At 42.7% G+C, this 13,965-nt stretch overlaps 1 long non-coding RNA gene across 1 annotated transcript; it reads left to right on the top strand.

The window, feature by feature from the left end:
* The first annotated feature begins 7,207 nt into the window (after positions 1-7,207).
* Positions 7,208-12,767, top strand: LOC103276996. The gene is made up of 2 exons (XR_505403.1): positions 7,208-7,556; positions 11,530-12,767. It is a non-coding gene; the product is annotated as an uncharacterized LOC103276996 (long non-coding RNA).
* Positions 12,768-13,965: the final 1,198 nt, after the last annotated feature.

Genomic DNA, 13,965 nt, shown 5'->3' on the forward strand with positions numbered 1-13,965 from the left:
AGGTTCTTATTGAGTTGTTGCTGTTGTTCCTCTTTGTTTCTTGTCTTTCTTTTGGTTTTGGGGTGGATTCGTGTGTATTTTACTCTTTTTCCTGTACTTTTGTGATGAACTTCTTTTTTTTTTCCTTCTGTGTTTAGTACTTTCTTAAGTGTTTCTTGTAGAGGTGGTCTGGTGGTGGCATATGTTCTTAGAAATTGTTTGTCTGGGAAAGATTTTAATTCTCCTTCACTGATAAAGCTTAGCTTGGTCAAGTAGGTGATTTTTGGTTGAAATTGTTTATCTTTTAGAACTTTGAAGATAGGGCTCCAAGCTCTCCTAGCCTGCAGTGTTTCTGTAGATAAATCTGTTGCTATTCTAATTGGTCTTCCATGGTAGGTAATCTGACCTTTTTCTCTTGCTGCGTTTAGGATTTTTTCTTTTATACCTGCTTTGTTTAGGCATATTATTATGTGTCTGGGAGTTGGACTTCTCATTTGTTGTCTTGCAGGGGTTCTCTGAATCTCTTGTGTTTGAATTTTTGCATCACTGATGAGATGAGGGAAGTTTTTTTCAATAATCTCATGAAATGTTTGTTCCAGGATGACCTATGTCTCTCTTTCTTTTTCAGGAAGTTCAATTACTCTTAGGTTTGGTCTCTTGAAGTAATCGCTCATCTCTTGAAGGTTTTGTTTTGTCTTTTTAAGCTTCTTTTCTATGTTTTTGACAGTTTGGGTTAGTTCTATATTTTGGTTCTCAAGTTCTGAGATTCTTTCTTCTGCTTGGCTAATTCTGCTTTCCATGCTTATCAGTTTGTTATTTATTTCATTCACAGTATTCTTTACTACTGTTATCTCAGTTATCAACTTCTTTCTAGTTTCTTCTTGTCTCTCTTCAATTCTTTTTAATCTCTCCATTAATGTCTTGATATCTAGGTTTGTAGGTTGAGACCAGTCATTCTGGGGTCTCTTTATTGTTTGCATTCCAAAGTCAGTTTTCTCAGGGTCTGGGAGAGACCCATGTTCTTTTGGTTTTTCTTCACTGTGTAGATTTTTATCTCTCCCCCTTTCCCTCCCCTTCTTTAATTTTGTTTTTCTTGAAAGGTGGGGTTGCTTTTACTTCTCTTGCTCAATCTCCTGTTCTTCCTTATGAGGGTCCTCTGGTTTTGTTCACTTTTGAGGCTGGACTGTGGGTTGGGGGCTGTACTTTTTGCAGTTTTGAGGTTTAATTGAGGGGGAAGCTGTGATTCAAAATCTATCTGCAGATCCCAGTATCCACCTACAGGTGTATGGGCACACTGGAACCCATTTCCCACTGCCTTACAATCTGTCCATGCAGCAGGGTTTAGGTTTGCTCCCTGGAACAAAAGGAAGTACAAAAAAGGAAAATAATGAAAGAAGGGGGGTTCAGGAGGAAGTTAGAGAGAGAGAAGTGAGAGAGACATACATACCAACTAATGAGTGAAAAAGAGACACAATGCCAGAAAGAATGAAAAACAGACACAAACAAAATTCCCTAAAGCATATCGGTAATCACATAAAGAGACTCCAATAAAATCATGTCTTTTGATGTATTTTCTCCCGACACAAACAGGTAGTCTAAATCAAAAAGCAAACAAAAGTGGACAAAACAAACAGTCATAACAATAAAATCGGAAATCAAAATAAGAAACCAGACTTGCTCTGGAATCTTTCCTGAGTGTCTAAAGTCTCTTCAGCTCTGATCTCTAACCTCTCCCCTTTGCTTTCATTGCAGGCAGATAGATTTATTCCAAGCTTTGGTTGGTTCCCTTGGCTTGCTGCCTGTGAGGACTGCGACAGGACTGAGTTGCCTGTATCTGATTCGGGGGGGAGGGTGGAGGGGGGTGGGGGGGTGGTTCCCTATTGTCTCCTGTTTAGCGACATTACCTTAGAAACCAAGGTGGAGGCTGCTTGTACATGGGCGGGGCAATGCAAAGCTCTGCCTGGAAATTGGCTGAGGTGGGTAGCTCCACTTTCAAGGATCCTTTCTCTCCACCCATCCTTTCTCTTCACTTGCCCTGGTCCTTGGGCAATCCACTATGACAGGCTGTGTTACAGTGTTTCCAGTGTCAGGCGCACAGCTGGGTGTGCTGGATCTGGTGTGCCACCAGTAGCCTGGGTTGGAGAAGGGACCTGGGAGTTCCCTCTTCTGGAGCTGAGAGCTCAGAGTGGCTGATCAGCAGCTCCTTAAGATATACTGTTCCCTTACACAACCACAGGGTCCCATGCTGGGTGCCTCAGCCAGAGTGGGGACCGAGGCTCCAAAGGACAGGTGGTGAGTGGTGACAGCGGCTTTGGGCCCTGCACGGGGCACTTCAGCCAGGAATGGAGCTGGTATCTCTGACAGGCCTAGAGCCTCCCTGGGTGACGGCGGCTTGAAATAGGGCTCGGTGGGGGCCCAGAACCCAGGGCGGGGAGCTGGAACTCTGAGGAGTGAGCACCAGGCTGCTGGATTGGGCGCTCAGTCAGGGAGAGAGCTGGCATCGGCCGAGTGTGGGACAGATCAGTGTAACCAGCAAGCTGTATACTTCATTTAACTATATGTTTAAAATTTGTATCATGTTACTTTTATCAATAAAAATAATATTGTAGTAAAAAAGAATGCTGCACTTTATACTTTTGCTCATATTTTATTTTACACCAGGGTCTGTATTGACACGATAAATTCCTAAAGTTTGAGATGTCAAATCAAACACTTTTGGATGTAAATATTGATAGAAAATATCTAATTGCCTTTCACAGAAGTTATATCAATTTACTTCCCTACCAACCATGCACAATAGTGCTTAATTCCCTTTACCAACACTGTTTGGCATCATCAAACCATAGGTCTTTGCCTACCTGATAAATGGTATTTAGTTTTGTTTTGTCTTTTTTTTCTGTTATATGGCCCTAATAGGTTTATTTGTGAAAATGTGTACAGAAGTCGCTCTTTCTAGTGGTCAGGCTCAAATGGTAGGAAACTGCTTTATTAAAAAAAAATCAAGGACTAGACAAATGTGATTTATTGTTATTATATCCCAAACTGTGTCTCATGTCTATCTAAATGAATGGTTGACCATCCTGATATGTCTTTTTTTATTTCCCAAAATGAAACAGTATTAACTTTTCTAACCCAAATTGCCCTTGCAGTGCTTCGAGGAGATGCTTGGCAAGCATGGGTGATGGAAGGACTGAAAAGATGTGCAGAGAGTGAACAAACCATGTTTTAGGAAGATTAAAGCTCCTGAGACAGAGGAGTCTCAGACAAGAGACTGTAACAAGCTCCCCAGCTCCAGCTTTTTTTTTTTTTGAGTTGGAGTCTCACTCTGTCGCCCAGGCTAGAGTGCAGTGGCATGCTCACATCCACCCTGGTGTTAACCTCCTGGGCTCCGGTGATCCTTCCGTCTCAGCCTTCCAAGTAGCCAGAACTTCAGGCTACCACACCCAGCTAATTTTTGATTTATTATAGAGACGAGGTCTTGCCAAGTTGCCCTGGCTGGTCCCAAAACCGTGGACTCGGGCAATCCACTCGCCTCGGCCTCCCAAAGTGATGGGATTACAAACTGAGCCACCAAGCCTGGCTGGCTCCAGCTCTTAACACCCACTGCCTGGTGAAAACAGCTACCCTCACCTCTTCTCTTCACTCTCACCTCCTATGTTCTTGCTCATCTCATGTGGTATTTCTTCAGAGCTCAAGGGCGGTGCAGTCTAAGAAAAGCTGCCAAGAATTCCTCAGTCTTGAAGTCCTTTATATGAAGCCCAAGAAGAGATCAAGGTCTGCAGCAATGAAGGGCCAAGAGTCTTCTCCATGGAGTGCTGGGTATTTCAGCGCAGGAGTGGGAGGCCTGCTACTAAGGGGAGGTTTGGCTTGAGCTGCACTGTCTGCTGCCTACCCAAATTCTGACCTCCTCTAGGCCCTAATTCAAACAAGAATAAACAGAGACCCAGTTGACAGTGGAGATGGCTAAAAAATTGCCAAGAATTGTATGTGGTGAGTTGCAATTGTTTTTATTTTCTTTTATCTACTGTTTTCTGCAAGTTTCACTTTTGCCTAAATACAAATTTTTTAAAAAATGTATTTCCACTCTGAATTTAAAACTAGTATTTTTCTAACACACTTTAATAAATAAGGAACCAGAGGACAAGTTGAGGCTTTCACCCAACTTACTGACTTTGCAAGCCCAATTCTCTTAATACCACGCAAAAATGAATTAAAAACTAATTTGTCATTCTGACAAATAAAGATGCCTCTGGGAAATCTGACTCTGAATAATGTCTCAGCTATCTTCTACATAGTGGTTCTCAAATGTAACCCTGCCTGCTCACCCCTGGGACATGTGGCAACACCTGGACATGTTTTGAGTTTGTCACAATTGGGTAGGTGGTGTGTTACAGGCATCTAGTGGGTAGAGGCTAGGGATGTTGCAAATCATCCTATAATTCACAGGAGAACTTCCACAACAGGGAATGATCTGGCCCTAAACATGAAGTGCTCTTATTATAGTGCCAAGATTGCCCCACACAGATCCTCTGAGGCTGATGCTCCAGGTAGGCTTCCTCCCCCATGAACACTTACACTGATGCACAAGTCACCGTGATCAACCTCATCACACTACAAGGTCATTTTATTTATTGTCTGTCTCCTCTTTACAACTGTGAGCTTCTAGAGAGTGGGGCTCTGATTGCTCTGTTTTATAATTGCATGTTTCATGCCTTATTCATATTTTTCTCAGTGCTTGAACATTGCCTGGCATATGTTCTTTGCTCTATAAATGGCTGTCAGAGGCATGAATTGCGGTTTGAAACTCAGGAAATGACTGAAGTTAGCAATGTCTAGTTAGATGCAGAATTTATTACATATATATGATTATTAATATGTTATATTTTATATAATTATAAATACATTTTATGTATATATATACACACACACACACGAATTGATGCTCAGATTATCTGCGTGACATATCCAAGATCTCATGACTGGACAGATGACTGGTTGAGACTTTCACCCAACTTCACTGACTTTGCAAGTCCAGTTCTGTTATTACCATACAAAGACTTCCCCTAAATATACTACTAACAAGCCATGAAAGAAGTCTCAGCCGGGCTCAGTGGCTCAGCCTGTAATCCCACGCCTTTGGAAGGCTGAGGTGAGTGGATTGCCTGAGCCCGGGGGTTTGAGACCCACCTGGGCAGCGAGACCTCATCTCTACAATAAATCAAAAAATCAGCTGGGTAGTGGTAGCGCACACCTGTAATTCTGGCTACTCGGAAGGCTGAGGCGGAAGGATCACCAGAGCCCAGCAGGTCGAGGCTGCGGTGGCCGGGAGCAGTCACTGCACTCCAGTCTGGGCGACAGAGTGAGACTCCAACTCAAAAAAAAAAAAAAAAGTCTCTGCATTCAGATGGCCAACCAGGCACAAAATCTTTCCTCCTTGCCTCCTAAGATGTTGTCAAAACGTTATTGGGGAAATGAAATCCAAATTGCAAAGAAAATGGATGAGTCCAGTGATGAAAATCTCCACACATATTAGAAATATAGAGCGCAAATGAAGCTTACTGGTCTATGAAGTCCCATAATAACCACTTGAGAGGGATGTAGTAGCAGAGATAAGCAATCAGCCTGCTAAAATAGCTGCCCACAAAGAAACCTCCTCCTCCCTCCTCTGCCTTCCTCTTTTCTCTTCCTCCCACTACTCCCTTCCCTCTTTGGAGGACTCCGCCCTTCTCCGAGGCTACCAACCAAATCCACCTGAGGCTGTGACCCAGGGTCGAGTTGGCACAGAATGGCCTTGCCCAAGTTCCCTGGTCTCAGATCTGGGCAGAAGCGCTGGCCTTGCCTCCATCCTGTTGAGTCTCCACGCTCAGCCTGAATGAAATTAAGTCCTGGCAAGTGTGGTCTCCGCTGTGGATTCACCCCCAGCACCTCCACCTCCTGATGCCTGGACGCCCTGCAGTAGCTGGGTGCCACATGCCACGTGCTCTGTGGCCCCCAAAGATGACTATCCCACAGGATGTGCCAAAGCTTTCCAAGTGCCATTCCAGTTAGAACCTTTATTCTAAAGTTCATTTATTATCCACATATGAGAAATAACTGACACACTTAGAACACAGTTCTGTTTATATACAGGATATAAAAGGAAATGAATTGACCCTTTCTGTGAAAGTCACAGTGCCGAATTACAAATCAAATTACATCTTAGACGACCCACTGGAGAGGAGGAAAAGCCTTGTCAAATGTGCGTTACCAGAAGGTTGCAAACCTTCAGTAAACATCAAGACCACCTGCGAGTGTTCAGAAATTGTCCAATACGATATTTCTGTATACTTGAAAAAAAATAACCAAATTAAGATTTTCTACTATATTTTCAAGGGCATTACCTAAGCAGAAAGTTTGCTGAGTGGTATCAAAAATGATGCAAGAAACCATACAATGAGCAGGATATAGTCTGTTGAAATATGTATTTCTGCAAAGCACCATCACAAACACACATGCTATGTGGTGTACAATTAAAGGGGAAGGTGTCCATGTGGAGATTTTGCCTACAAAAAATATATTCCCTAGTTGGTGGGCATGGCTGTTCATGCCTGTAATCCCAGCACTTTGAGAGACCAAAGCAGAAGGATTGGTTGAGCCCAGGAGTTTGATACTAATCTGTGAAACATAGCAAGAACTTGTCTCTTAAAAAAAAAAGTAGCTGGACATGGTGGCATGCGCTTGTAGTCCCAGCTAATCCAGAGGCTGAGGTGAAATGATCGCCTGAGCTCAGGAGGTGGAGGCTGAAATGAGCAGTGATCATGCCACGGCACTCCAGCCTGGGAGACAAAGTGAGACGCTGACTCTGTATGTATTCCATTGTCCCAGTCTACAACATTTTATTGCAAATATAGACCTGAACAACTTGCCTCTCACCAATTACTGTACTATATTTTACTCTAATAAATTATATACTTATAAGATTACATTTAAATAGCAAACGAACTGGAGAGCTGTAGGAGACACCTATTTATCCTAATATACAGTTTTATATTTGTTTGTACAATTTTTTTTCCTAATACATGCAGGAGAGAAGTGCTTGATGGAAACAACCACCCTGAGTAAAACAGCATTTCCTGCCACAATAATTAACAACAAACAACTCCAGTCATCATACTTCATCTTAGAATATATTGTATTGTGTTCATTTTTAGCAGAAAATGTTTCAAAACTGAAAATGCAACAGACATTTTAATGACTTAAAATTTATTATCAAAATAATTTTTTTCACGAAGAAGAAACGTTGCTATGTAGTAATTGCTGAGTAACCCAGCTCCTACTACTCTTAGAACATCTTACATTGCTTCAGAATTCAACCACCCATTGTGGAAAACGGATTCATTCGCTGCTGACACTGACTTGTGAATTTTGTAGGTGCTGTGGATTCGCTGCGTCCAGCAGGAGTCTGCAGCATTTGCTGAAAAAACTGCTTCTGTGGTGCCTGGTCAGGGATTTCTGCAGTCAGCAATTGCGTAGCTAGATATGTCACTCCGTAGACCCTTCGGTGCTCCTCAACGCATCTCAACCCTCCAAGGCCAGAGGTAAATACTGAGATGAACTTGGGGCTCCTGTGCTAGTGAACACCACTGAAGTGAGCCAGGGTTGAGAGAGTATCGGAATTCTGCAACTGTGCCCCAAACTGGAGATTCGCTATTCTCAGAGCAAACCACGGATGGCTCTTGTGGAGCAGAGGGCCTAAACGTGCGAATCTGTGGGTTTTCTGTGACCTTGCAAGATTCTGTTTAGTTCTCCTCCTCCATGTTCTTTGTGCGGTAAAACTCTAGTGGGGTTGCTGGTGCTGTGGGAACTCCCGGCCAGTCGCTGGTCAGCTGCCAAGCTCTCGGAATTCTCTGCGGGCCATAGATTGGGTGGTGAGGCTCTAGGCCCTATGTGGGAGATTGACCAACTGAGGAGACATCGCTCAACAAGGAAGCAGAGCGGGGCGCTTCGGGTTACTAAGGAACCCGGGTATGTGTTCGCGATTTATTGGCAAACTGCAGTATCCCAAGAGGAGAAAGACACGTCAAGTTGAAGAACGGGCCTAAACGAAGAAAAGAGAACGATGGACTCCAGTGCTAGAAAATAGTACGTGAGAGAGCAAATACGGTCGAAAAAGCGGAGGAAATGTGCTTTTCCTGTTCCTCCGCTGGCGTGTTGGCTACAGATCCGGGTTTCACTCGCCCGGAGTCCCTCCCTTCCGTGGCGCAGCGCTGTAGCGCTCCACTGTGGCTGAATGGCGGCTCTGGCTCTATCCTCAGGCTGCGCGTCCCTGTCTTCACGCAGCGTCCTCGTCTGTCGTCGCTCGCTTGCGCAACAGTGCCCAAGCTGGGGGACCGTCCTCTCCTTCCCCTCTGGACCTGCAGCTGACCAGCAGGCACGGGCTTAATACTCGGCTCTGCGCCCCACCCCCAGCTCAGGTAGAGCCTTGCCTCCCACTGGGTCTACGTGGCTGCACCATCTCAATGGTCTGCTCTTGTCTGGGGTGCGAATCTCAGCGTGTGGACACTGCCCTAGTTCAGGTCATTATGACCTGTTTCTGGGATTTCTGCCAACATTTCCGAACACATTTCTTTGCCTCTAGTCTTTCTCTCTTCCAAAGACGCTACCTGCAGCCAGAGCCATCTTTGTAAAGAGAAATATCCTTTGGTCTCTCTCCTGCTTAACTCTTTCATGGCTCACATAACCATCTCAATTGATGCAGAAAAGCATTTAACGGAATTCAACAGCTTTCCGTGATAAAAATACTCAACAACTTAGAAGGAAACCACCTCAACATAATAAAGGCCATATATGAGAAGCCCACAGCTAACATCATACTCAATGGTGAGACTGAAAAGGGCTGTTACTCTAAGGCTAGGAACAACGCAGGGATTCCCACTCTCATCACATCTATTTAACATAGTATTGGAATTTCTAGCCCGAGCACCAGGCAAGAAAAATAAATTAAAAGCATCCAAAATGGAAAGGAAGATGTAAAATTATCTTTGTTAGAAGACGACATGATCATGTATGCCAATAATCCTAAAAATTAGACACACACACATGCACACAACTATTAGAGTTAATAAACAAATTCAGCAAATTTGCACTTTCATTTCTATACTATGCTTTGCAATGTGGTGTGGAAAGAGGAAGTCCTAATGAGGAAGGTTGACCCAGTGGTAGGGTGCTGACTGACATAGAGAGAGAAAGAAGAAGTAAAAGGATCTGAGAAGACATATCAACTTGTGAGCCCAATAGAAATCCTAGTGTATATTAGATTAAGGAAACACACTTTCTCATCGTAATAGAGCATTCCTTCACTCAGCCTAAGGACTATGATGTTTTTAGTCATTTTGTTTTGAGAAAGTTATTAAGTATATATTTTTTCCTTATAATTTAGTGACTCCTGTAAGAGAAAGCCAGAATGAAAATTTCTACTGCATTTTCAAGGAAAGCATTCCACTAGCATTTTGGACTTTGGCTGAGTCATATTTGCAAAAAAAAAAAAAAAAAAAAGACAACCTAGAAAGCTAGTAGGTTCTTAGCTTTGGTTTTATTTCCTTATTATCTTTGTTGTTTAGTTACATTAATTCTGCTCAGATATTGTAATACTGTATATGTTTCTAGAAAACACATCCTCAAATGTGCAGTCTCAAATACAAAAGAAGCAAAAACTATCAATATATGATATAATCTTTAAGGCATTTTAATTGCAGAAAATACATGCCAAAGTCACAATAAACAACATTGCACTGCAGTCGATAGAATGTAAATAATTTACTTCTCTACAAACATTTTACTCACAAATTATTACCTGTAGTAAGGGGGTTAATAGCCCCTAATCACATATGAATCCCTAGAAAATATGAATGTTGCCTTACTTGGCAAAAGGAACATTCATTTGTGATTCAGGATCTTGAGATAAATTATCCTTGATTTTCTGGGTAGGTTCATTATAATCACAATCATCCTTATCAGAGGATGCAGGAGGAGGCAGAGTCAGAGAAGGGAATATGATAAAGGAGAGATTGAAGTGATTCACTTTGAAGTGGAGGATGGGTTATGAGAGAGCAGCCTCTAGAGACAGGAAAGGGTAAGCAAGGGTTCTCGCCTAGAGCCTCCAGAAAAAAAACAGCCTAGTTGACACCCACTGAAACTAATTTTAGACCTAGTCTCAAGACCTATAAGTAAATAAATATGTCTTGTTTGAAGACACCAAACAAGCAAATTGTGATAATTTGTTATAGAAGCTCCAGGAAACTCATAGACTTTGGTAGGCTGAAAGATGACTCCCCTGCAAAAAAAAGATATCCATGTCAAATTCTTGAAACATTTAGCTGTTATTTTATATGGCAAAAAAAGAATATTACATATGGCAAATATGATTAAGTTAAAAGTGTTGAGAGGAGGTGCTAGCCTGCATTATCTGGATGGACCCTAAATGCAGTCATGTATATCCTTATAAAAGAGAGGCAGAGGGCAAAGTTGCAAAGAGTAGAAGGTGATGTAAAGAATGGGGCAGAGATTGGAATGATGCAGCCACAAGCCAAGGAATGCCTGCAGCCATCAGAAACTGGCAGATGCCAGAAATGGGTTTTTCCCTAGAGGCTTTGGAGGGAGTACAACCCTACCATTTTGATTTTGGAGTTCTGGTCTCCAGGATTGCAAAATAATAGATTTCTGTTCTTTTAAATCACCAAGTTTGTGAACATTTGTTACAGTAATCGTAGAAAACTAATGTAACTGTAACAATCTATAGTTTAAAAAGCAATTGATTGGATGGTTGCAAGGTAAAATCAAGTCTCTCAAATTTAGATGTTGATATCTGTTAAAAGAATCTCATTATTTCCATCTAAAAGTATAAATTGCATTCTATCTTCATCACCATATAAGATAGCAACAGTACAGTACAAAACTCAAAATGTAAAAATGCATTATTTTAAGTATTTATGAAATTTATAAAAATTAACTTTGTTTTTAAAGAAAAGAAGCATTCCTATGGGTCAAGGCATTCAATAACTTCCAAAGACCGTATTGACTCACCTACATTGTTACTAGACACTGTGTTTGCTTTATGAGTCAAAAACTTTATTTTAGTGAACAGATCTATTTGATCCTGAAAACTAACTTCTAGAGTTTGTAGGTGTTGAGGACTGTCTCCTTCAAAAGCCTGCAGTATATATTTTAAAAAATCAGGTCCTGTGATGCCTGAACTGGAACTTCTTTTTCCTCCAGTGGGACAGATGACCATGTTGTTCTCTGCAGATCTCCAGCATGTCCCTATCACTAATTCCTACAGGCCAAAAGCAAACCCTGAGATAAGTCAGGGTCTTCGTGCTTGATGTTTGTAAACCATTCTGCATCTGTAACCAAGCCTCAATTTCTTTCTAGGCTTTGACATGATTAAAAGTACATCAGGAATATAGATTAGTGGTTAATTTAAACTTCTCATGAAGGGGCAGACTATGTGCTGTGCCCAGTGGTGGGTTTCCAGGTTCCTACTGCTAAAACTCTGCATTCCTTCCACTGCAGGCCCTTACATGGTGCAACAGAAGCTGTCCTGTAAGAACTTGTTCGCTTCACCTCAGGGCTGGAGGTGCCCAATGGTTATTGTGGAGGCCAGGAATTAGGTAATATTATCTAGCTTTTACCTGGGGAAACTGAACATCTTCAACTGAGGAGACATTGCTTCTTACTAAGGAAACAGATGGATTGCCAGCAAACATCCCCCTAATTGTACTCCATATTGATCACTGAATGTCAGTCTACATGTACAACAGGGTGAAGTGTGTCCCTGGGATGCTTTGAAGATTGTTCAAGACTCTGCTTCGATGTGTCATTATTTTATGTATCATTGCTGGACTCAAGGCAGGTGTTAGCAGTTGTTATATTATATCCAGATTATAAAGCTGAATCTAAACTCTACATTTCTATGTATTGGTGTTTGGGAACTGGCCATGATTAAGAGCCTTAAAAAGTCAGGATTTTGAAATGTGCTTTGAAATCGATTTCTCAGCCTCTGGACCATTATCTCAATGTTAACTATGATTTGCCACCACATCTGGCTTTGTATACTGGAAGTACACAAAATCTCTCCAAAGGCACATAATCCACAAAGATTCCTCTTGTTAGGACCAGGTTTGAAGCTGCTACAAAGAGGTGATGGGATATGAAACACCATGACTTCCTAGGGTCTACGTTTGCTGTGGTAACTGATCCTGACGCCTGTTTTCTATTTTGGTAAGGAGACTTTACGTGACTCTCTTGTGGATCATGCTCATTCAAGATTTGGAAAATCAGCAGCACAATTTTATCAACATGGTATCTTTCTGTTGCTCTGTTGGATTTGGCAGTCCAGGCACCATGAACTCCCTTTTCTCCTTTATAGCCTTCACAACATTTTTTGATGTTGGGCTCTACAGAGTGGCATCTACAGGGCATATGTGTCAGTAACGCAGGGAAACCAGGAGATGGCAGGCAAGTGAGGAGAACCCAGAAGTATACAGTGGTTGTTCAATGCAGGGAAAACCTGGTGAGGGCATGCCCTTCAGTGTTGAAGGTGCACAATGGCAGCTCTGGTGGGAGCCATGGGGATTGGTATGTTCTCCAGTACAGACTGCTTCCAGGCTCTCTGTGGCCATAGCCACAATTCCAATTAATGGGTAAGTCTCCCTGACTAAATCAAAGTCTGTTTGAGTTATGTACTGTCACAGGCAATCACTGTGTCTAGAGGAAATTAAATAAATGTTTTGGAATCTATCATTAACAAATTATCAGCAATTTTGAATAGTCAATTACGAAACCTACAAAAAGTCCCCAGACTATTTCTTCCTCACTTGCCAGTAAATATCCTTCTCTCTTCTCATTATCCTGTTATTCTCAGGGTGTTTCTGGGACCTTCTGTTGAAATTCTCAGCTCTAGGCTTTCAACTGTTTCTCCACAGAGGATGCAATCCTGGCCCACACTCTGGAGACACACACACACACACACACACACACACACAGACACACTCTGGAGACACACACACACACACACACACACACACACACACACACTCTGGAGACACACACACACACACACACACACATTCCTGAGATCTTTCTCTCAGGTTTCTACCATCACTTCACATCACACATGCCAAGGGTTGTTCCTCCAAGATTTTGAAGTGACTCACCCTCTCCTGCTTCCTAAAGGACAGGGATGGAACAAATGGGCTTAGCCTCTCCAGACACCTTTCACATCAGTCTTTTCCAGCTGGTGCATTGAAGGACTCCACAGGCTAGTGAGAAATTATGGAAGCACCAAGAGACGTTGCCCAGGAGTTGGGCAGGGGTGGGTGGTTCACCAGGAGGACCAAAGGGTCAGATCGTAGATGGAGACATGAGAAAGGAGTGGGGATGCTGGTGGGCAAAATCAGTTACAAAGTAGACCAAATGCCTTCAAATGGGCAGAAGTTCTGAGCCAGGGATTATTTCTTGTGCATCTTCAAGCTACTCTAGATTTACCTTCACCCACCAGCTCCTGTAACCTTTGGCTGCTTCCCCATACTGTTGAATGGCGGTCTACAAGTCCACGTGCTGCCCCTACTCTACCCTGGGCTCCACACTGTGCTGCCCACATCATCCTAGTGCCAGAGACAAGGAAAATTCCAGCCCAGGGTCTCCCTTGCCCACTTCTGTTCTGTCCTTCACTTGGATTTCCGCTCCACAACTGGGGCCTGAGGATTCCCTCACACTACCCTCTAGCCTTTGTGGCTACAACATCTGTAGCACCTTCCTTCTCCTGGATCCCAGCATGGTGTCCATAGCCCTAGATCATGTCACCATTTTCTGTAGCTCAGAATTCTCCAAAACTCTCTAACCCATGTTATGCCTCCAGTCTTGCTCTGACCCAAGCTTTCAGTGCATTATAATTACAGTCATCCTTCTGAAGCCAAAAATCCAATTTTGTTTCTTTCCTGCTTAAGA

The sequence above is a fragment of the Carlito syrichta genome, unplaced genomic scaffold (genome assembly GCF_000164805.1).
Source record: "Carlito syrichta isolate Samal-C Ts95f unplaced genomic scaffold, Tarsius_syrichta-2.0.1 Scaffold316450, whole genome shotgun sequence".
Classification (NCBI taxonomy): Eukaryota; Metazoa; Chordata; class Mammalia; order Primates; family Tarsiidae; genus Carlito; species Carlito syrichta.